The 24850-nt window shown below is 38.6% G+C and overlaps 1 protein-coding gene and 1 long non-coding RNA gene across 6 annotated transcripts in view; one reads left to right on the forward strand and one right to left on the reverse strand.

Annotated features, from left to right (window-relative positions):
- RHOBTB1 (Rho related BTB domain containing 1) overlaps nucleotides 1–1156 on the reverse strand; it is a 122295-nt gene extending 121139 nt beyond the window's left edge. For 2 of the 5 annotated variants that reach the window (XM_045437519.1, XM_045437524.1), the window contains exon 1: nucleotides 518–690. The gene's annotated coding sequence lies outside the window, so the exon portion shown is untranslated. Of the gene's footprint in view, nucleotides 1–517; nucleotides 703–941 lie in introns of those variants that run through there. The other 3 variants (XM_045437528.1, XM_045437522.1, XM_045437527.1) reach the window with 3 other exon arrangements.
- Nucleotides 175–23786, forward strand: LOC123576556. The gene is made up of 4 exons (XR_006701485.1): nucleotides 175–331; nucleotides 3600–3792; nucleotides 18086–18160; nucleotides 21989–23786. It is a non-coding gene; the product is annotated as an uncharacterized LOC123576556 (long non-coding RNA).
- Nucleotides 23787–24850: the final 1064 nt, after the last annotated feature.

Here is a 24850-nt window from a genome sequence, read left to right on the forward strand (position 1 = left end):
AGCCACAGATGCTGCACCTACTTTCTGAAGACTCCAGCTTGGACATGTCCTGTCCAGATTCTAATCTCTTCTGACTGACAGTGACTCTATCCCTCTAATCCCTCAGGCCCCCAATTCCGCCTGCCTGCGGGGGGCGGAGGGGGGTGGGAAGAGAGAGAGAGAGAGAGCGCGCGCGCGAGTGTGTGTGTGTGTGTGTGTGTGTGTGTGTGTGTGTGTTGGACAGTTAGGTTGGAGGGTGCAGAAAACACCCGAAGTATCTCGGAAGCTAGCACCCTCTGGGGTCCTGTGCTTTCTCAGTGCAGCTGGGCAGCTGTCAGGAGGTCAGCGTAAGGTAACCGGGTCACCCCCACCCCTGCCCCTTTCAGAGGTGCAAAAGGATGCTCCAAGCCCTCGCGTCTGCGGATAATATGGGTGCGCACACAGGGGGACCTTCTGAGTAACACCTCCCACCCAGGAGCGTCCCTCATCCCCCACCCCCACCCCGGACGCGGCCCCGCCCCGCCCTTGCCGACTCTACCTGCGGGCGCTGGAGGCGCGGCGGCGACTGCTGGCGGTGCTGCCGGCGGCCGCTCTGGCTATGTAAGGCCGCCTGACCCCACCCTCTCCCACCTCGGGCGCCCCCCTCCCTCCAGCCACCGCCCGGCTAGGCCACCTCGCTGCGGCCTGCCACTGCCTCTCCGCGGGGCTGGGGCTGCGGGGCCCTCCCCACTCTCGCGGCCTGCTGAGACTTTCAGGCGTGGCCCTGGCCCGCCCCCGTCCACCCGCTCCCCCCCCCACCCGCTCCCCCCCCCCCCCCCCGCCACCGGCTGGCCCCCTGCTGCGCCGCCCCCCCCCAGGCCCCCTCCCCCCAAGCCCTTGCCAGCCCAAGTGCGTGTGGCCCCGCCCTTGTCTGTGCAGGGCCGGAGGGACCTCGCCCCAGTGTCGGCGTCCCCACGACCCACCTCTGGGACTCTCGTGGGGCGCCCGCCAGCAGGGGGGCGACTCCTTCTACCATTGGAGGCCAAGTCTGGGGAAAGTTTCTGGCGGTGTCAAGGGTCAGCCTTTTCTTGTAGGGACGTTCTCTAGCAAAGAGATAGAAACCCAGGCGATTCTATCTGCGGTTTCTGCTGACATCACAAACCACACATCATTCGGTGTCGTGTTGGGTAGTTTACACAAAGAGTCTCTATCAGTACTGCAGCCGTCTGCACGTTCCCCTTTCAAAACCCCAACCGAGTGACATTTCAGCAGAACGGTTAAAGGAACTTAATTTTTAAATAAAAAGTTACTGCTGGAAACCAGTACATTACATACTAGCTCTGCCCCAAGTTCCAAATATGGTCACGTCTGAATAATTCCAACCTTAGTGACGGGGATTATATAGGCCAGCCACTACTTTACACCCCCAAATCTCCACAACTTTTCCTATCTTTAGTCTTCAGTCTATTTACCTCGCTATATGGAGGAGTGGTGAAAATGAAATGCAACAAAAACAATTTGAAGAGCTTTTAACAGCTGGTATAAAAGTTTATGGCAGACACAGCCTGCAATCATTGAAAATAAGATTTGAAAATTATCTGTAGACCTCACTCTTCAGTTTTGCCGTTTTGCTTGAGTTTGAATTACAGAAGGTTGGTAGTATGTATTATTTTTAGCAGAAATACTTTTCTAAGAATTATTAAACAGATTAAATGTATAATATGGTTATGATATCAGATCAGGGTAAAACTCCATTTACAGAAGAATGTGTTAACCACTTGATAGGAGACACATCCTTTTGGTGTAGTACAGTTGGTTGTGTCTTAGAATTTAAATACTAGAAAAAGGTAACTTAGAAAACATTACAGAATCTTTATAGTCCTACCTGCCATCTAATGAGAATATTGCCTTCTTAGCACCCTATTTCTTTCAATTGCTACTTATAAGATATAATTTCAAGATTGCTCAAAGCTTATGGATATTCGTTCATAAGTATTTAATGAGGTCTCAAAAACTGCCTGGCATTGACCTTGGTGCAGGTGGTGTAAGAGTGAACTAGATAGAGAGATGTAAGTCCTACCTTCCAGGAGCTCACATTCTAATGGGGGAGAGATAGCTACTAAATAGACAAGTGCAGACATAATTAATGCACCTATGAAAAGTTGTATGTGGAAGTATGGAGTGCTAGGAGAGGACACCCTCCAAATGGTCTTTTAGATTGCTATTTTGTTTTGAACCCTAGAATTATTTCAATGCTGCAAAGATTTTTTTTTTTTTTTTTTGCTATCCTTTCTTTCATATCTCATATTCAGTTCATCAGGAAATCCTGATAGCTCCAGCTTCAAAATGTTTTCCAAGTCTAACCCCAACTACCCCTCTTCCAAACCAGCAGTGCCCATTTGGATTTCTGAAAAAGGCTCTGAACTTGTCTTACTGCTCTTAATCTTGCCCCTATGGTCTATTATCCATGTAGAATTTTGGGTGACCCTTTAAAAGTGTGTGTATTAGCTCATGCCGATCCTCTGCTCAAAAACCACCCCACGGCTTCCCATCACTTTCAGTCACTTTCCATGGTGACAGTTCAAACTTGACCTTAGCCACCAAGGCCTTACATATCTGCCACCCCACCTCTCTTTACCTCTTTCTCCATCACTGTCCCCTCCCCAGCCCTGCCACCCTCACTGGCCTTTCTGCTGTTCTTTCATCCCCTAGGCTCCTGCATCTTGGTCGTTGAGCCTGAGACACTTTCTCTAAATATTTAGAGGCTTGCTCCTCAGTAACATCAGATATTTTCTCCCTTGTCCTCATGTCAGAGAGGTAATCCCTGACCACCTGTTCTAATATAATATACATGTGCACACATGCATGTGCATGCACACACACACATACACATGCATACATTTATTGTTTGCTGTGTCTCCTCTAAAATGAGAACAACAACGGTTATAGTGTCATGCACATAGAAGACAAAACATAAATATTTGTTGAAAGAAAGCATATAAATTATGTAATGGACTGAATGTCTCCCCAAAATTCCTATGTTGAAGCTGTAACCTCCATTGTGACCATATTTGGAAATAAGGTCTTTATGGAAGTAATTAAGGTTAATGAGGTTATAATTGAAGGGCCCTGATCTGATAGGATTAATGTCTTCATAAGAAGAGACACTGGAGAGCTCGCTCTAGTACTTAGGAAAGGCCATATGAGCACATAGTGAGATGGCAATGGTCTGCAAACCAGGAAGAGAATTCTTACCAGGGACTAAGCCCACAGGCAACTTGATCTTGGACTCCCCAACTTCTAGAACTGTGAGAAACATATTTCTGTTGTTTAAGTCATCCCATCTATGGTATTTTGTTATGGCAGCGTCAGCAGACTAAGACAAATTATGAAGAATGTTAAAGAAAGAGTTTAGATACCATCTACACTCATACATTATATTATATATTATAGCTAATCATTTCAAGATTACTAATGCACAAAATGGTGTGATGGTGTAACTTTTAGCCAATGAACAAACTTTGGAGCACCTCCAAGGATCATTGAGGTTTGAAGATTAATCTTACCTGGACACAAGAATAGAGTTAAGTATTTAACACAAACAAATGCCTTTTACAACTTTGTTGTTGTTTGTTTCTGAGGGCATGAATGACTGAAGGTCGAAGGAATAAGAATGGTCTAGTCACTATCGTGAAAAGTGCTGTTTCAAGAGAGTACAGCCTCTAAACTCCATAAAAGTTTCCTACTGGTCAAGCTGAAGGACTCTTAAGCTGTGGTGTGCCTAGAACATAATCATGGCCCATTGATATTCAAGTAAAGTAGCAGATGCTTTAGGTAACAGCTCTCCTTATGTACTACAACTGCTTATACACTTTATCTCCAAAATAGGCTGTGGGGAGTAAACTTTGAACTTCTGTTTATGTTTTTTTTAAATTTCATAAAACCTAAGCTCTTGCAAGTGTACAATATGCAGATTGATACTGGCCTCCCAGTTGCGCATAGGTCCCTTGGTCTCCTGTCCTCCCTCACAGAGGAATCTTGAAGAAATACTGGGAAATCCATAGTGTGGAGAAGCTAACATGTGATTCCTGCTCTTCTTTCAATTACATTGTGTTGCGTCTTACTGATTTTATGTTTGTTCATTTAGGGAATTAAGGATTCTATTATTCAGTATTAACTAAACCAGCAGTTACAAAATAGAAAAGTGGCTTCAAAGGATTTTTGTAAAGAAGATAATACTAATAATACAAGCATAAGCAAACAGGAAATTGGTAGAATTGAAGCTTCTCTGACTGCAGTAAGAATTCTTTGACATAATGGGAGGTTAACAAAGTTGATGATTTGCTTAATTCAGTCTACCAAGAAATCAGCTTCTCTCTTTCATTGAAATGATCAAGAAGGCCTATGAAATATGGATTTAAATCTAATTCTGTTAACAATGAGCCTTGCCTTAAGTAATATTATACTTTGAGTCATAGGCTAATGATAAAATGAAGCACCGTGACTAGCATAAAATAACAAATATCTAGTTCATCATTAAGTGATTTTTAACACTTTTATTTATGTATATATTTCATAATGTATATTGGCATATGCAATAAGTGATCTGGTTAATAAATTAATAAATGAATAAATATTGGGGATATATACTGAACATTTAACCGATGGACTGTCTATCAAAAGTGTTTGCGAATACTGATTTACATAACCAGGGGTAAAATAATTCATTAGAACCCAAAACCCTGCTCCTGAAAGAAAAAAGTGAATAAAACCAACTAATTAATCAGAGAATACCTATTCAGGGTATATCCAGTACCTTTTTTTTATATCTTTCTTCTGTTTTCTCTTTTGATCATTCCACAGTTTCAAGGGAAATAAGAGGAGAAGAAGCCCTGTTAATTTACTATGGTATTTGGCAGCAGAAATTAAACTTGCCAAATAAAAGTAACTTGGGGTCTACTTTGGAGTATTGGCTTACCTTGTTATTCTAGTTTTGAATTACAATAGCTTATAATAGTATGACTTTATATTCACCTGTCTTCTTTAAATTAGTTGACTTTTCTCTTAGAATGGAAAGTACCCACAGAGCCTGGGATTTGAAATAATATGAAAACCCAGTCAAACTCTTCTGACTGTTCACCCATAAGAAAGGTTTTCCCTGTTTTTTGCAAGCTCTTGAAAACTTCTCCCTACTCTAAGACTTACCATGTTTATCTGCAGGATAAATTTATAAATTTTCAGTTATTGAGCCACAACATTGTGTAACAATTGGTATCAGCATATTGTTACTAGAAGGACTTTCTGTTTAGTTCTGTTTTCTTAGATGAGTATCATTACACTATAACGTTTGGAGAGTCAGGGGAGGCTGGACTACAGTTCATTGTGTGAAAAAAGCAGCTGAGGCTTGGAATACCACAGGGCCTGCCTGAGGTCAAAGCTCTGAACCTTCTGACTTCTCATTCTGAGTACTTTTCGTTGTGATATGCTACCGCAGAATGAGCTGGGTGAGAATGTTGTTTTTCTTTCCAAGTATGAGTTAGAGAAAGTAGGACACGTTGGACGATTCCTCACTGTATCCATACACACATGTGTCTGGCAGCCCAGGGTGTTTTAGTTCCCCCCAAAACCCCTACCGCAAAGGGTGCCCACGAAGGTGAAGAGATCATTCTTTCCTAGAGATTTATTTTGCGATTAATAAAGGATGAGAGGAGGCCTTAGAGATTATTTTATTTTTATATTATTTATTTTCTTTTTCTCCTTGGGGTCTCAGAATTTAACTCAGCACTAAACCACTGCCAGCTCCTGTTTTCCTAATTAGAACTTTAACCTTCACAAAATAATATTATTTTCGTAATATAGTCTTAATGAAAAATAGTAATAAAAATATCAGTAAGACACAGGAGGGCAGAATACTTTAAACTAGTTGGTGGGGATTATTGGTTACTACTTAGCAATAATATCTAATAGTTCGGTAGAAAATTTTTGAGAGTGATGGAAACCTAATTTCCTGAGGTACGTAAAATAGGACCAAATAAAATAGTGAAGAGTGTATTGTAAAGATAATCTAGTTGCCCAGATGGGCTTTCCTTAGCTACAGCTTTTATGGCTCTTGAAATGTGTGTGTTCTTTATTCTTTTATGAGAAAGTAAAGATTTTCTTTTACCCAGGGGCAAGAAGTTACCCTGCAGTTTAGTTGTTAAAATACGCTGAATATTTTTTCTTTGTTACTTCTAGGGCACTTATATTTATTCTGGAACACACCTTAGTTCTTGTGTTTTCCCCCAACATTTGAATTTCTGGCTCTAGACTCCAGATTTTAATCTTGTTAGTTGTATTTCTCATGATATTCCTGATAAGCTAGTTAATGTTAGATTTTATGGCATGGATTAAAGTAAGAAAATGCTATAATTTCATAATTTTATCTAACTTGGATATTTCCCCCCTCCCAAACTTTGAAAGTTGCGGTAGGGTGGAATATTTCTGAAAGGAATTTGGAAATTTATCTGTAGTCCTACAATTGTGACTTGTAAATTCTATAACAAATTCCATGGATTGTGAACAAATTTTATTAATTTTCTTATTAACAAAGTCTCGAATTTTTAAAGTTTATATTTTTACAGTACTATGCCTTTTGGGCTTTATTACAAAAGATAACATTGGATGGTAAAATATATCTCTGTAATGTCTGTCCAGATGGATTTTGTACAGGTGGCACCATATTTTCTCCTTCCATAAAAGAAGACAAGTCCTTGATTGGAAGATTCTGTATGTTTCTTTCTCAATATGCTGTGCTTAATAAAATTATTTGATGGTGGTAGTGTTATCCATTTTCCACCTATAACATGCTTTGTGGGGAGAAACAGTAGAGCCTGGAATTTATTGCAGGGGCTCTCCTGAATTTTGAAACCATTACTTTACAATGCCAATACAAGAGAGGATATTTCACCTTGGGAGGACATCTCCCACCTGAAGAGATGACACTCCTAAGTATAACTAAATATTAGTAAATTAAAATCTGACCTTGAATTTCCCACGAACTCCATATTTCCTGGGATAGAACTGATTGCAGAGGATGCAGAAAATCCATTTGCTTTTAGAATTTTTGTGCTTTGGCCTTTTAGAGTACCTTATGCATGCATGTCTTTCTAGTGTCTCCATATTCATTGTTAAAACTGATGCATTATCTGTGCTTTAAAAAATTATGTGGTAATTGTGGCACTTCCTCCTTCAAATGTGGCTCCTATTGCATGTGGAATTCAGCTCTCTTAGCCTTGGCAGCGAGGCCCTGTAGGACCTGGCCATCCCTACCTTTTTCGTCTCTTCTACATATCTTCCCCTGGGTCACTAACCTCAGTAACACCAGACACCCTTCTGTTTCTTGAAGACAGCACACTCATTCCTGACCCTGTACCTATGAATGGGATGTTCCTCAGTCTGGAATGTTTCTAGCCCAGATTTTCAAATGATTGGCTCCTTTTCAATTTTCCTCTCCTCCTCTCATCTAATGTTGCCACCCACCCTTCTAGTCCTTCTTCATTACTTTATTTTTTTTTCTTCATAGCACTTATCGCTTCCAGAAATGATATTATCTATTTGCTTGAAACTTTATGATATGATCTCAATTAGAATGCGCAGAACCTGGAATGTACTAGGTGCTCAGTTATACACACACACACACACACACACACACACACACACTTTAGAGAGTGTGTGTGAGCAGGGGAGAGGGGAGAGGGAGTGTGAACAAGGGAGAGGGGCAGAGAGAGAGAGAAAGAGAGAGAGAGAGAGAGAGAGAGAGAGAGAGAGAGAGAGAGAATCTCAAGCAGGCTCCATGCTCAATGTGGAGCCCAATGTGGGGCTCTATCTTACGACCCTGGGATCATGACCTGAGGTGAAATCAAGAGTCTGACACAACCAACTAAACCACCCAGGAGCCCTGTCAGTAAATATTTATTTTTAATGAAAATATGGAAGCAGCAATAGTTTAAGCTAAAAGGGTAGGATTGAGATCTGTGATTAAATTCTGGCCTCTTGCTGAATAACCTTTCTCCAGTTCGTTGGTTGCTTTAATCATAATACGGTGATAAAAATACTGACCAGTGAAGACTGTTGTGGGGATCAGTTGAGGTGATGTATACAAGGTGCCTATCATATGCCTAACACATGACAGTTGCTCACTAAATAGTAGCTATAATAGTTTTTCCTTCAGATGGGAAAGGAACAGGGTGGGCTAGATGCCAAGTACACTCTGAGCTCTAGGGTATGCCAGGGGTAAAAAGCCAGGAAGAAAATTCTTTGATTAAAATCAAAAGCACAAACCTACAAAGTTCAGAATTTGGGTAGAGCAGGTGGGAGCAAGAAGCAAGGAAGAAACAAAGGTAGAAGGCTTAAGACAATTGCCACCAAAGGGATGGATCAGAGTGCCCTGAGCCCATTTTTATTGGAAGGATTGTACATGGATAATCCTATTTGGCTTAAAACCCCAGGAACAAGTCTAGAAACAGATTGTCTTAGTAGCTGGACCCTATATTACTTTGTTGGTTAAAATTTGAAACTATTTTGGATATTTTATGTATCCTGTCTGAAATAATTGAAAGAAGCCCAGTTTGATTATTCTGTAAACTATCCTCTTATATTTATTATCTTTCTAATTTCATTCTGAAACTTGAAGGTCAGTTAAACCTAACTTAATCACTTGATGGTAGTTGGTCCTAACTTAATATAGGTGCTAGCAAATAATGGGCAAACAAAGCCCTATTGAAAACAATTTAATCTTTGATTTTTTTTGTTTGTTTTTTAATGTTTATTTTTGAGAGAAGGAGAGAGAGAGAAAGAACAAGTGGGAGAGGGGCAGAGATACAGGGAGACACAGAATTTGAAGCAGGCTCCAGGCTCTGACCTGTCAGTACGGAGCCTGATGCAGGGCTCGAACCCACAAACCCTGAGATCATGACCTGAGCTGAAGTCAGATGCTTAACCAAGCCACCCAGATGCCCCAATCTTTGATGTTTAAAAAGAAAAAGAAAAAGAAAGAACAGCATAATTATCATGAGAAAGAAGTCAGAACTTTGTTAGAATTTCTTACACATATATGTGATTTTGCTTCATCAAACTGAATTAATTACATATAGATGGAGGGGTCAGGGCCAAACACAGTATCTCCAGTGTTCTGGCCTCTAAAGGTTTTGATTCAATCCTCTCTAGACATGTTTTAGAAAATAAGATTGGGGGTTTTAGACCTATCTCAGATCCCAGTTTCAAATTTTCAGCCTCAAACCCCAAATAACTTTTCCCTAAAACTGAACCACCCAAGGAAAACCGAAACCAAAACCACACAACCACAAACCCAAATCTTTTGTGGAAGGAGTGTGTGTGGTGGTGGTAGCTGGGAGGATGCTATGAGTTACAAATTTTTTTCCAGGTGCACAACATTATACTTTGGCATCTCTATGTACTCCAGAATTATCACCATTAAAGCCTATTTATCATCTATCACCATACAATTGGCCCCCTTCACCCATTTCACCCACCTCCCAATCTGATTCCACAAAGGTAGCCATCAGTCTGTTCTCTGTATCTACAAGTTTGTTTTTGTTTCCTTCTGTTTGTTTTGTTTTTTTAGATTCCACCATATGCATGACATCATGTGGCATCTTTCTCCATGTGACTTATTTCACTTAGCATAACACCTTCAGAGTTCATCTGTGTTGTCACACATGGCAAGGTTTCATTGTCTCTTATGACTGAGTAGTATTCTATTGTGTATATACACCCCATCTTCTTCGTCCATTCATCCGTCAATGGACATTTAGGTGGTTTACATTTTTTATTATTTATTTATTTATTTTTTAATATGAAATTTATTGTCAAATTGGTTTCCATACAACACCCAGTGCTCATCCCAACAGGTGCCCTCCTCAATGCCCATCACCCACTTTCCCCTCTCTCCTACCCCCCATCAACTCTCAGTTTATTCTGTTTTTAAGAGTCTTGAATGGTTTGGTTTCCTCCCTCTCTAACTTTTCTTTTTTTCCTTTCCCTCCCCCATGGTCTTCTGTTGTTTCTCAGGATCCACATAAGAGTGAAAACACATGGTATCTGTCTTTCTCTGTGTGACTTATTTCACTTAGCATAACACTCTCCAGTTCCATCCACGTTGTTACAAAAGGCCATATTTCATTCTTTCTCACTGCCAAGTAGTATTCCATTGTGTATATAAACCACAATTTCTTTACCCATTCATCAGTCGATGGACATTTAGGCTCTTTCCATAATTTGGCTATTGTTGAAAGTGCTGCTGCCATAAACATTGGGGTACAAGTGCCCCTATGCATCAGCACTCCTGTATCCCTTGGGTAAATTCCTAGCAGTGCTATTCCTGGGTCATAGGGTACATCTATTTTTAATTTTTTGAGGAACCTCCACACTGCTTTCCAGAGTGGCTGCACCAGTTTGCATTCCCACCAACAATGCAAGTGGGTTTCCGTTTCTCCACATCCTCTCCAGCATCTATAATCTCCTGATTTGTTCATTTTAGCCACTCTGACTGGCATGAGGTGATATCTCATTGTGGTTTTGATTTGTATTTCCCTGATGAGGAGTGATGATGAGCATCTTTGCATGTGCCTGTTGGCCATCTGGATGTCTTCTTTAGAGAACTGTCTATTCATGTTTTCTGCCTATTTCTTCACTGGATTATTTGTTTTTTGGGTGTAGAGTTTGGTAGGTCGTTTACATTAAAAAAATTATTTACTTATTTTGAGAGAGAGCAAGTGCAAGTGGGGGAGAGGCAGAGAGAGAGGGAAAGGGAGAGAAAGAATCCCAGCTCAGTGTGGAGACCAATGCAGGGCTCTATCTCACAACCATGTTATCATGACCTGAACTGAAATCAAGAGTTGGCTACTTAACCGACTCGGCCAGCCAGGCGCCCCAGTTGTTTATATTTCTTGGCCATTGTAAATAATGCTGCAGTTATAATAAAAGTACATTTTATTTTTTTGAATCAATATTCTGTATTCTTCAGATAAATACTCAGAAGTGGTGGCAAGCCACTGGGTGGCTCAGTTGGTTAAGCGTCTGACTCTTGATTTCAGCTCAGGTCATGATCTCATGGTTGTTAGTTGGAGCTCCATGTTGAGGACAGAGCCTGCTTGGGATTTTCTCTCTCTTCCTCTTTGCCCTTCTCTCTCTCTCTCTCTCTCTCAAAATAAGTAAATAAAATTTAAAGAAGTACTCAGAAGTGGAATAGCTGGATCATATGGTAATTCTGTTCTTTATTTTAAGGCATGTCCATACTGTTTTCCATGGTGGCTGTACCAATTGACATTTCCATCAGCAGTGTATGAGGGTTCTATTTTCTTCACAACATTGCCAACACTTGTTATATCTTGCGTTTTTGATGATAGCTGTTCTAACTTGTATGAGGTGATATCTCATTGTGGTTCTGATTTGCATTTACCTAATAATTAGTGATGTTCAACATCTTTTAATGTACCTATTGGCCATCTGTATGTCTTCTGTGTAAAAATATCTGTTCAGTTCCTCTGCCTATTTTTTTAATTGGGTTGTTTGCATTTTTGTTATTCAGTATATGGATTCTTTATATACTTTGGATATGAATCCCTTGTTGGATATATGATTTTCAAGTATCTTCTCCCATTCAGTAGGTTTCCTTTTTGTTTTGATGATGGTTTCTTTTGCTGTGCAGAAGCTTTTTAGTTTGATGTAATCTTTTGCTTTTGTTTCCTTCGCTTTTGGAGTCACATCCACAAAAGTATTGTAAGACCGATGTTGAGGAACTTACTGCCTATGTTTTCCTTTAGAAATATGTGGTTCAGGTCTTAACTTTTGTGTATGGTGTAAGATAGTTCTAGTTTCATTCTTTTGCATGTGGCTATCCAGTTTTCTCAGCACCATTTATTGAAGAGACTGGCCTTTCTCCACGTATGTTCATAGCTCCTTTATCATAAATCAGTTCTCTGTATATGTGTGGGTTTAATTCTGGGCTTTCATTTCTGTTCACTCATCTATGGATCTGTTTTTATGCCAATACCATACTATTTTGATTACTGTAGCTTTGTAGTATAGTTCAAAATCGGGACCGTGATACCAGCTTTGATCTTTCTCAAGATTGTTCTATACAAATTTTTGAATGATTTGTTCTAATTCTGTAAAAAAAATGCCATTTGAATTTTGATAGGAAATGCACTGAATCTTTGGATTACTTTGGGTAGTATGGATATTTTGATAACATTAATTCTTCCAGTCCATGAGCATGGAATATTTTTCCATTTATTTGTGTTTTCTTCACTTTCTTTCACTAGAATCTTACAGCTTTCATTGTATAGATTTTTCACTTCTTTGGTTAAAGTTATTCTTAGGTATTTTATTCTTTTTGATGCAATTTTAAATGGGATCTTTTTAAAAATTGCTTTTCTGATAATTTGCTAATTCAGTATGGAAACACCACAAATTTCTGTATATTGATTTTGTATCCTGCTACTTTGCTGAATAGAGTTATTACTTATTTATTTTAATACATTTTTGGTGGAGTCTTTTGGGTTTCCTATATGCAGTATCGTGTCATCTGCAAATAGTGGGTTTTACTCCTTCCTTTCCAAATTGGATGACTTTTCTTGTTTACTTTTCTTTTTTCCTTTATCTAATTGCTGTGGTTAGGACTTCTAATATTGTGTTGAATTAAAGTGGCAAGACTGGGAATCCTGTCTTATTCCCAATCTTAGCAGAAAAGTTTTGATTTTTCACTGTTTAGTATGATGTTAGCTGTGGGTTTGTCATTTATGGCCTTTATTATGTTTATATGTTCCCTTTATACCTACTTTGTTGGGAATTTTTATCATGAATGGATGTTGAATTTTGTCAAATACCTTTTCTGCATCTATGGAGATCATCATATGTTTTTTATCCTTCATTTTGCTAATTACACTAACTTTCTTTTAATTTCCATTTGCATGGAATATCTTTCTCTATCCCTTCACTTTCGGTCTCTGTGTTCTTTCCATCTGGAGTTAATCTTTTGTAGGAGGTTATAGATGAGTTTTGGGGGTTTTGTTTGTTCGTTTTTATCCATCCCCCCCCCCCCCACAATCCCTCCAGCAACCCTCAGTTTGTTCTCTGTATTTAAGAGTCTCTTATGTGTTGTTGCCCTCTTTGTTTTTGTATTATTTTTGCTTCCTTTCCCTTCTGTTCATCTGTTTTCTACCTTAAAAGCCCTCATATGAGTGAAGTCATATTATATTTGTCTTTCTCTGACTAATTTCGCTTAGCATAATACCCTCTAGTTCCATCCAAGTTGTTGCAAATGGCAAGATTTCATTTTTTTTAATTGCTGAGTAATACTCCACTGTATATATATATACCACATCTTCTTTATCCATTCATCCATCGATGGACATTTGGGCTCTTTCCATACTTTGGCTATTGTTGATAGTGCTGCTGTAAACATTGGGGTGCATGTGTCCCTTCAAAACAGCACACTTGTATCCCTTGGATAAATACCTAGTGCAATTGCTGGGTTGTAGGGTAGTTCTATTTTTAATTTTTTGAGAAACCTCCATACTGTTTTCCAGAGTGGCTGTACCAGTTGCATTCCCACCAGCAGTGCAAAAGAGATCCTCTTTCTCCACATCCTCACCAACATTTTTGTTGGCTGAGTTGTTAATTTCAGCCATTCTGACTGAATGGCTCATTGTGTTTTTAATTTGTATTTCCTTGATTGTATCTCATTGTGGTTTTAATTTGTTTTTCCTTGATGATGAGTGATGTTGAGCATTTTTTCATGGTCGGTTGGCCATCTGGATGTCTTCTTTGGAGAAGTGTCTATTCATGTCTTTTGCCCATTTCCTCATGAATTATTTGTTTTTTGGGTGTTGAGTTTGTTAAGTTCTTTATAGATTTTGGATATCAACCCTTTATCTAATATGTCATTTGCAAATATCTTCTCCCATTCCATTGGTTGCCTTTTAGTTTTGCTGATTGTTTCCTTCACTGTGCAGAAGCTTTCTATTTTGATGGGGTACCAAAAGTTCATTTTTGCTTTTGTTTCCCTTGCCTCCAGAGACATGTCTAATTAGAACTTGCTGCAGCTGAGGTCAAAGAGGTTGTTGCCTGTTTTTTCCTGTAGGATTTTGATGGCTTCCTGTCTGTTTAGGTCTTTCATCCATTTTGAGTTTATTTTTGTGTAAGAAAGTGGTCCTGGTTCATTTTTCTGCAGTCACATAGGGAATTCTTGGTTGGACTTTTCTTCCCTTCAGCACTTTGAATATGTCAGGCCACTGTCTTCTAGCCTGCAAAGGCTCTGCTGAAAAGTCTGCTGATCATTTTATCAGTTTTTCTTGCATGTAATAAATTGTTTTTTTCTTGCTGCTTTTAAGATTCTCTCTTTATCTATAATTTTTACCATTTTAATTATAATGTGTCTTGTTGTAGATCTCTGTGGGCTCATCTTTTTTGTAACTCTCTGGGTTTCTTAGACCTAGGTGTATTTCTTCTTCAGATTAGTGAAGATTTTAGCCGTTGTGTCTTCAAATGAATTTTCTGGCCCTTTCTCCCTATCCCTATCGAGGGCCCCTAAATGCAAACGTTATTCTGTTTGATGTTTTTCCAAAGGTCTCTTAAGGGAGCCCCTTTAAATTATTTTTCTTTTTGCTGTTCTGTCTGGGTGAGTTCTGTTGTGCTGTCTTCCAGCTCACTAATATGCTTTTCAGTTTCATCCAGTCTGCTGTGAAAACCTCTAGTATGTTTTTCAGTTCAGTTATTGTACTCTTCAGCTTCTAACTTCAGTTTGGAACTTTTTAATATTTTCTGTCTTTGTTGAGGCTCTCACTGTGTACATCCATTTGTCTGAGTTTGATGAACATCTTTATGACCATTATTTGAATTATGATTGTTTATCTCCGTTTCATTAATGTCTTTTTTTTTATGTCTTGTTCTTGTGTTTGGAACATGTTCCTCTGTTTCCTCATTTTGCCTGATTCTGTGTTTGTTTCCATGTATTAGAAATGAGCCACTTCTGTGAGTCTTTTTTTTCTTAACTTTTAATGTTTATTTATTTGAGAGAGAGATATAGAGTGTGAACAGGGGAGGGGCAGAGAGAGGGAGACACAGAATCTGAAGCAGGCTCCAGGCTCTGAGTGGTCAGCACAGAGCCTGATGCAGGACTCGAACTCACGGATCGTGAGATCATGACCTGAGCCGAAGTCGGATGGTTAACCGACTGAGCCACCCACGCGCACGCCACTTCTGTGAGTCTTAGAGGAGTAGCCTTGTGTAGGAGATACTGCATGGAGCCCAGGAGTGCAATCCCTTCTGATCATCAGAGCTGGGCACTCAGATGTTGTCTTCTGTGTCCACTGTGCCCAATGGTCTGCTGTGGAGCATCAGGAGGGCTAGGTGGGGCTGTCGCCTGGGCCTGCAATGTGGGGCTTGGCAGGGCCTAGCTGAGATGTAAACTGTGATGGGGTGCAGGGGAGGTCTGGTCTGTTACCAGATCCAGCTGTGATGTGTGATGGCTCTGCAGGGGTGAGCCCACTTGCTCTGGCAGGTTACAGATAGTTCCAAAATTGTTTCTGCCAGTTAGGTTATATTAGGCTGTTCTGTGGTAACAAACGACCCCAAGCTCTCAATGTCTTAACACAATAAAAGTTTATTTCTTGCTCAAACAAGGACCCACTGGGTTTGTCTGACTCTTTGTGGCAGTTATCCCATCTGAGGTGCCTTGGCAATCCAAGCTCTTTTGATCTTGCGCCTCTGTAATCTCAATTCAAGACCTCCTTGATTATTGCGGTGTAGTAAGGAAAACCATATGGGCCTTTTGCTTTCTTCTAGCACTGAGAAGATACTCATTGTCTCTTTCACACTTCATTGGCCAGAACTACCCACATGGTCATACAGACCTGCAAGTGTGCCTGGAAGTGAGTGCACCTGTGTGAGTGAGGCATCTGATCTTAGTGTGGACTAGCTGTGTGTATTAGTCCCTGAAATTGAATTTTTTTTTTAAACAGGGATTTAGCTCAGAGCTCAATGTTATTCAAAAGAGGGCCTTGGAACTTGTGTCAATTTATATTGTAAAAATTGGATTACTGGCCCCTGGAGAATTGGTGGAGTACTCAAGGATTGCATGAAAAAAAAATATTTTTAATGCAGATGTGACATAGCTGACTCTACTTTCATAATGTCACCTTACTTATATTCTTTAACTTCCTGTAGAAAATTGGTTTTGTGTTTGCGATTTTGGGACTCTGAAAAGGTTGAAGCTAGTCCACATCCTGCTATGGTAGACTGGCAAAACTTACATGAACTTAGAATGATGTGTCATGAAAAACCCCAGAAAATTAGTTTGAGCCATATGAGATTACTGATATTTAACTTTTTTTTTAATTTACAAGAGGAGTTTTATGTGTTTCATTCTTATAGTTAATCTTAGGTATAAAGCAATGACTACGATATTGTCATTTCCCCCCTTTTTAAACCTGTGTACCGTGGTGTAACCCTAATTTCAATCTTGTAATAAGATCTTTGAGGTCATTTCAAGTAAGGAATTTTGTACGAGTTTTGAATTGTAAGCATCATTGTTTTACACAGCCTCTTCAGCCATGACCAAGCGGTTGACAGCATGACAAGTGGTTGATTTCAGTGAATTATTTAACAAGTTAATTATCCACAGTTTCCTCAGAGCATGTGGTTCTTCGTTAGGTCAAATTCTCATTGCCCATCTCCTAACCGCATGGCTTGTGGTGAAGAAAGATACTTGCATTTCCTTCTTTAGTCCAGCCCAAGCTTTGTTGTTTTACACTAACACACCAGGGAAGTAGAAACGGCCGTCTAATTGCTTTCTGTTTTTTTTTTTTTTTTTTTTTTTTTTTTTTTTTTTTTGCGTTGTTGCAGCATCCGTGACAAATGACATCTTACTTTTACCTGTTGTTTACCTCTTTTCTAACTGTGAGGCTAACTGCCATTTATTGAATATGTGCTTTGTTTCCAAGAGTCTGCTAAATGCTTGCTTATATTACCTGACCTTCACAGCAGTGTTATTAGGGAATTAGCATAATTATGTCTAGTTTCTGGATGAGGAAAACTGAGGTTTAATCAAGTCGAATGACTTAGTCAAGGCGGTGTATCTGGTCAGTGGCAAAACCAGGATTGGAGTCTGGCTCTAACGGACCCTAAGCTCATACCAGTCACTGTGTCATCCTTGCTCCCCATTTTCAGTTTCTTTTTAAAAGCAATATGCCTCTTAAAAGTGTACTCATGTAATCACCCTTTTTGCTAAGTATCATTTCTATTTTAATTGAAAGGAAATTTTAGTAGATGGTTTTGCAGATAAAAATGTAGTATTCCCATAGGCCTCAGAAGATCTGAGTATAAGGAATTCTAGATGAAAAATTGAGTTCTTGGTTCTGATATGTCCACCTGGATTTTTGTGTAATAAAAAAAATAGGCTAAGAAATACTAATTCTTTCTTTAAATATTGTGAAACAGGGGTCTGTTTTATTTTCATAGTTAAAAACAGACAAAATAAACCTGAGAGTCCAAAAGATAGCTCTTTGAGGGTGCTTTCCATGGAGTATGCTTTATAAGGTCTTGAATATGACAACCCTCAGTAAGCTTTTGATTTGTAAATACAGCAGCAGTTTTGAAATGGATCACAATGTGTTGTTTTGTTCTAAAGGCTATCTGGGTGAATTCTCATATTCTCAAAGTACTTATTGGCTTCCCAGTATAAATATTTAAACTTTTTAGATTTCATAGTTTTGAAAGCTCTTAAGTTTCATATTGTTTTGGCTTTAGGTTATAAAGCCGGGAAACATTTCTGATTTGTATGCTGTCTTCATTAAGATAATGTGTTAGGCATATTTTCTAAAATGCTTTTAAACTTTCAGAGGGAATGTGGTTTCATATCTATTTTATGCACATGATCCTTATGAATGTGATACTAATTGGACTACAGCAAATGGAAAATAATAAAGGGAACGATGAATATCAGATTTTACATATTTGCTTTTTTACAAAAATCAATTCATAAATGGATGGGATGGAATGTGGTACTATCAAAACCTTTGTGGTTAAATTTACTTTTAATCATTTTTGCCTTATTATCTTTTGGCAGCTGGAAAATCTTTAATCTTTGTGGAAAGAAATTGAACTTTAAACCTTACACACTGAAAAGAAAAAAACTGCTAAGGTACACAGTTAATAAGTTTACTAATTGTAAAATTAATCAGTCAACAGCACATTCACAGAAAACTATGCTGATAATTATATAATACTTGCATTGTTCTCCTACTTTGATTTATTATATTTGCTAATTTTGCAGTAATAATATTCATTATATTTTTGATAGCCTGTAATTCCTATTGCAAACATTTCAACTTGCACTCTGTATATACTTCTGGTTTTAAGACAGAATTTAAAAGTGACATGCAAACTTAAAGTTAAAGAAATAATTACACAAATAGATGAGCAGGTTCATCTGCTATCCCAAACAGTAATCTGAAGTGAAATTGGGTTCCAGTTCTATCTCCATCACTTATTAGCTCTTAACATTTGAGTGGTTATTTAACCTGTATAAGCCTTAGTTTTCTTATCTGTAAAATGGGGCTAATATAAGCTTCTACCTCATAGGATCCTGGAACATTAATGAAATTATCTGTGTTAACACACTTAGTGTCGGCACATGGCAGGTGCTCCATAAGCCTCAGCTATTATTTTTATTAACATGACAGTAATTTTTTGGGACTAAGAGATTATCTGGTTCCTTTGAAGTTTATATAGACATAAATATGCCCATGTGGATTATGTGGGACCTGATAAAACAAAGAGTAAATACATTAAGAGTGTTTCTAACAGTTATGGTTTATTGATAACATTTATAACAGTAATGTACTGCTTATAATAATGAAGATCCCCATGAACAAATCATATTTGTAATAATGAGTATAATTATAATGGATTAATAGCATAATTAGGATTGTGATGACTATTAAAAAACTGAGTTAGAAAATATTAACTTTATGTATGTGTTCATATACATTGTTTATGCCAGAATGACATTGTGAATCTGAAAGTGATGAGATAGCAATCAGGGAACTTATGTTGCCTGAAAAGGAGAGCTGCTTGCATGGAAATCCTCCTTTGACCAGAGAAATGGGCATCCATCTGAGAGCAGAACATCTTACTAAAGTAAACATCCTATAATCCACATGATGATAAGTCAAAAGAGGGTAGGACATCCCACCAAGAGTCAATATGCTGTTGCTATTCTGTATCATTCTGGAGTGTGGACTCTTAACATTTGACAAAGAATCTATTGAAGCAAGGTGGAGATGATTTGCATGCAAGGTCAGGGGAATGAATACTTTTGCAATGCCACTGGATTTCATATAAACTGAAACCATGCAAATACCTCTCTACCATGACTTTTTTTTTTGAATTGCAGCTGAACAAAGGGTTCTTCATGCTTCCTCTCCTGTGAGATCTTCCTAGATTACATTAGACCTAATTATATTATGTTAATTACAAGCTGACCACATATGAAGCAAAATAAAGTCACTAAGAATGAATTTTTATAGGGGGTGAAATTTTGAGATTAATAAAAGGTAAAAGGACAAAAAAGTCACAATTTTATCATCCCAGATAATTCACTCCAAACCTCTGCCCCCACCCCCAAAAAGATTTATACTTTGATACAAAATGTATCATTTATTTTATTTGGCTACTATTCTACTGAAACTAATTTTAAAATTCATTTAACTAGCTAAATTGATGAAAGTCTTATACGTAAGTGCAACGAATAGGTACAGAATGGGACGAATGAGACACATCTGTTGCTCTCAACAAGCTTATCATGAAGAAGGGAAGTTAACAGGCTAAGATTAGGCAAGAAGAGATCATGTATAAGAGATGTACTATGAGCATTATGCTGTAAAAAAGTAAACTTATATATAAGTGTCTGATGAGGTTCAGGACAATGATCTTTAGGCTATTTACAGAGGCAATGTAAACTTATACTTAAGTTCTCCTTACTGCTATGCTGTGGCAATCATCCATCCATCCATCCATCCATCCATCCATATATCAAACATTCAAAGAATGTCAAGTCTGCCAGTCACTAAGCCTATAAAAATGAATTAACCTTTTATGGAGTTCACAGCATAGTAGGGGAGACGTCACATTTTATTGCAGTTTATTTACTTTTCTCAATGGTAGGACTGAAATATGTATCAGGTGCATGGAAGTAAACGGGATGGAAGCTTAGGGTGTAAACATAATAATTATTGTTAAGGGTGGCTTAAAAACAATCAGTTTGGAAATGCAGGGTTTTAGATCTTAGGGGTCATAAAAATGACCTTCTACATTTTACACACGGAGAAAGGTTCAGGGAAGATAAATGATTTGTTCAAGGCCACATGGCTTATTGGCAACCAGACTGAGAATTGGATCCACCCCTGGTTCTTTCAGCTCTGCTCTGCTCCTGTTGCCATCAAGTCCATTGCCTCAGGAGGGTTAATAGTTAATATAAATGTTTATGTAGTGCTTGAGCCAAAGAAACGTGCCCAGATTGTTGCTTAAAAGGGAAACAAATTGTTATATGAGCAATTTAATTGCAGGTACCAGATTATAAGTAGATTTACTCTGCAAAGACCAACAAAGGAATTAACACGGCTTTATGAAGAGATCACCTTCCAAATTAGGGAGTCATCAGTATTCTGCACGACTCTGATGTGTGAAAGCAGAGAGACATTTTATAAAACATTAAACCATGTAAAAACTGGGGGCAGATTCATAAAAGCTAAAAGAAAAATAACCATTCCAAGTAAAGGTAGAGGCTGAAGTAGACTTTTAATAAATTTAGTATCCTCCTTGGCTGTTTCTTTTTTTCTCTTTTTTTGCCAGACAAGAATTTGTAGGCCTATGTTCAATGGCTACTCCTGAAATACTTTGGATTCTAGGGTAGTCTACTGTAACACAACATTTTAGAAGGATGACATCTACTCAGCTATTGACTAGCTGTTGACTTGGGACAAGTTACTTAATCATTCTGAGCCTCAGTTTCTTCATTGATACTTTGAAATACGGAATATGAAACCACTTAGGATTCCTTCCAGCTTTAAAACCTTATGCCTTTGCAATAGGTAATACTTGCTTGTTCAGAAACTATAACCACAAATGGTTAGCTGAGCTTTGTGTCCTACCTCATATGCACTGGTAAATAAAGCTGCTGATAACTAGGAATAGAAAGAAAAATGGTAGCTCACTCATTTTAATGAGAATGCTGAAAGCATATGCAATGGCTTATTATTAAACTATTCCACTAGTGGAGAAATTGGAAATATCACAATAAAAATTTTCAATTTTCCATTCCAGTAACTTTATTGAATTGCCAAGGCATATAACAACAGCCAAAGTTGATACATTAAATGTAGATGTTTAAGAACAAAGTTAATATGTGGTATTATTGTTTCTCATTTTAGTCCCTTTCTGCCAACCCTCTCCAAAGTTAAATAAATCTTCTTCCTTACGTATTGCCAAAAAGTGTCTTGCTATTTCTGATAGTTTGAATATTTTTTTCACCTAATTTTTTATTCTTTTGTAAAGGTAGTAAATCACGATATATTTCTATTTCTTCACTGCCAAATCTAATACAATGTTAATATTTCTGTAGTTTCCACTGAGTCTGTCTTCTGGCTTCTATTTTCAGTTTATGATCTTTGTTTCTATATTTGGTAAAAGTCTGCTTATGTTTTTCAAATATGATGTAAGGCAATCTTTTAACAAAATGTTTCTGAGTGAAAGCAATCTGAATTATTGTAATTTTAGATATATGCTTCCCAAGAAAGCAATATAATGCTTTTTTTTAAAGGACAGAGTTGCTATTTGCTTTCAAATATTGTTACATTTTATGTATTTATTCTATAGTTAATAATATTCTCAGCCTTTTCTTTGATGCAAATGTTACTGTAGAAGCTGTCTGCTTTTTGACCCAGATTCTCTCTTTGTGTTTCCTTGCCAGGACAGATGAAATTTCTTCTGGGCTCTCTGTTTTCTGCATCAGCTGTGGACCTTCATCCTGGCCACTAGGGGACTTTGGTTTTGATCATATTCCAAAGATCTGGCAATTAATTAGCATGAACAGAGTTGTTAAGAAGTTGCATAAAGAGCTCGCAGTGTTATAATCCATGTTCTTTTATCTCAAAAAAATTCTGAGTAGATGTGTGATCCACAAGGATACATGATCTGTTAACTCTGAGAATGATCACTGATGACCTGGAGATGTGTTAGTATTTGGGGAAGTGTCAGCTATATTGACAACGTTCTTCAAAGAAGCCGTGGTCTCTAGTGGGCCTCAGTGGTAGCCAGACTAGAGATGGTTTTGCTACTATTCAATTCCATCTGTGGGGGTGGGGTATGATTAACATGATCCTTGATTAACAAGAGGAAAGCTTCTCACCAGTAGAGTGGAAGAAACCCCCTTGGGAAGTAGAAGACATAATCAGATTGCCTGGAAATCAGGCTTTACATGAACAGTTTACGGATGGTTTATACAGAAAATAAAATATTAAATTATCTCTCTTTGGGTAGAGGATGCAAGGGAATCACATAGCACCTCCACATTTACTTCTCCCATTTTAGGACAAATATTTAGAAGAAGAAGAAGAAGAGGACCCAGCATATGATGTTGCAGAACCAGTTTGGAGACAGTAGCCCAAACATTTAATAAGATCAGCCAGGCTTTACCTTAGGAGCCAGGATGGGGAGGGGCTAGGACTACCTCCAAGGGCTCATTTGCTTCAGCCTGTGCTGTCGAAGTCTGCCTCCCACAAGCTGACTGTATTGCCTGATTTCTAATTAGCCTTCCAACCACAGTCACAGCATGAATCTTGGATCAAGGGTCTCATCTTCCAGTAATCTACTGTTATTTTACTCACAACCTCTGCCTGAAGAACACATACCTTTCCTGACCAATAGTTATGCCCATCCTGAGTCTGACAGGCATGGTTTCCCTACATGTAAGAAATGTTTATTGATCACCTAATAGATGAAATGCAAATGTGAGCAGGAAACAGCCCCTATATTTGAGATGCTTCTAGTCTGTGGGGTGGGGGTGGGGGCAAAGGTAAACAGGTAATTATAATAGTATGTACAATAATGGGGTAAACACTGTCATAAGAATCCATTGGAGGAGCACTCATTTTAATATTAGGCTCTACTAAATAGTTCAAAGCAGAACAACTTGCTTTATTTCTGGTTTTCAAAATGGCGGCCATCATGACTACTATATTTGGTTGACTAAGTTCATTGGATTCCAGTACCCCATAGATGGCTTCTCCCATGACTCCTAGACCAGGGAATAATGGTGTATGCAATAGTTGCACACTGTGGAGGTGTCACCGCTCACAGAGTTGCTCCAGCTCCACTTACCCTTTCTCTTTGCTATAGGTGACTGCAGCACAGATTAAAATTCCTTGGTAACAGCTAGCTGTTCTTTTTGGAGAATCTGCAAAAGTGAATCTTCCATATCGTGCAGATATGGAAGCAGGTGGAAACCCTAAAAGGCAGCCCCTACAGAGGGGGCTCCTTAGACTTCTGCTGTTGAGAGTCCCCACATCTCAGCCCTGTTCTGCCCTTCCCAACCCTTGTTCCTCATCTTTAATTCTGCAAGACACTCTGGTATTCTTCTAGTAATTTTTTATGCTTGAATTATCCATGTTTTGTGCTTGTAGCCCAAGAATGCTTATGGTGTGCTTTAATATTCTTTAGTTCTATTTGTGTAATTTCGAAAAATATATCACTTGTGTTCAGACAATGCACACCAATTTTGCTGTTGTTAGCTGTAAGTGCTGAGGAATGTTTCTGACTTCCTACAACTCCGTCTCTTTAGACAAAAAAGCAGAATTGATATCTCCTGGTTGCTAGGTTCAAAGGTCAGCTGAAGGCAGAAGTGGAATCAAGACAACTTCTAGAGCTTTCTCTGCTGCTTATTTTATTCAAGGCTAAAGGATTTGGGGGAGAAGAGGACCTAGTCCTTGTACTTCACTTTTCTAGTGTTTCTTGGCAAGCCAGGACTCTTGCTCTTAACTTCTGAAACCGATCTAGCTCTTATGTTTGCTTTAGATGGGCCAGGAGTCCCACCCACACTAACTCCCTATAGAGCCCCTCAGGTCTCTGCCTCTTTACTGGGAAACCTTCTTCTCTTCTCTGAGCTTTCTTATATCTGCCCTGTATGTGTGTACATGGATTATTCTAATGAAATGATGACTGTGTTGATCGTGATATGGCTCCTCTCCAAGATGATACCTTTGAAATCACCCTTCTCACTGTCTTGCACTACAGCCCATGGGCAAGTGGCATTGTCCTCTAACTTTAGTCCAGCTCTTTGGACTTCCACCTGTTTAAGTATCTTAATGTTTTTATATAAACCACTAAACTGGAAGCCATCTGACTATCCAAATCTTCTTCATCTGGCAAGTCTTCTGTTCTCTTCCACCAAGAAAACCTACTGAAAACACACTAGTGATTACACTATGCAATTTTGAAATTCATAACATTTAAAAATACATCAATGGCTTTTTAAAAAACAAATCTGAATCCCTTTCTTGATATGAAATTGTATGTGAATTTCCACTATAAAAAGTTAAAAAAAAAACCCAGAAAACAAAAAACAAACACAAGAGTTACTCTGGCGGAGGTAGAATCTAGGTTGTGGATGGGGTGGAAGGGGGCTTGGCTTAAGTCCTACTCATTTGGAGCTTCTCTTCTCTTCTGCTGCTGCCTTGGGAGCTCCCCCCACCTGAATACTTGGGATTACCTGGAGCACTGTTTCTAAACCACTGACCTTAATATCATTCATTTGGCATTTATTCAGTTACTGTCT

Source organism: Leopardus geoffroyi, chromosome D2 (assembly GCF_018350155.1).
Source record: "Leopardus geoffroyi isolate Oge1 chromosome D2, O.geoffroyi_Oge1_pat1.0, whole genome shotgun sequence".
In the NCBI taxonomy this organism is placed as follows: Eukaryota; Metazoa; Chordata; class Mammalia; order Carnivora; family Felidae; genus Leopardus; species Leopardus geoffroyi.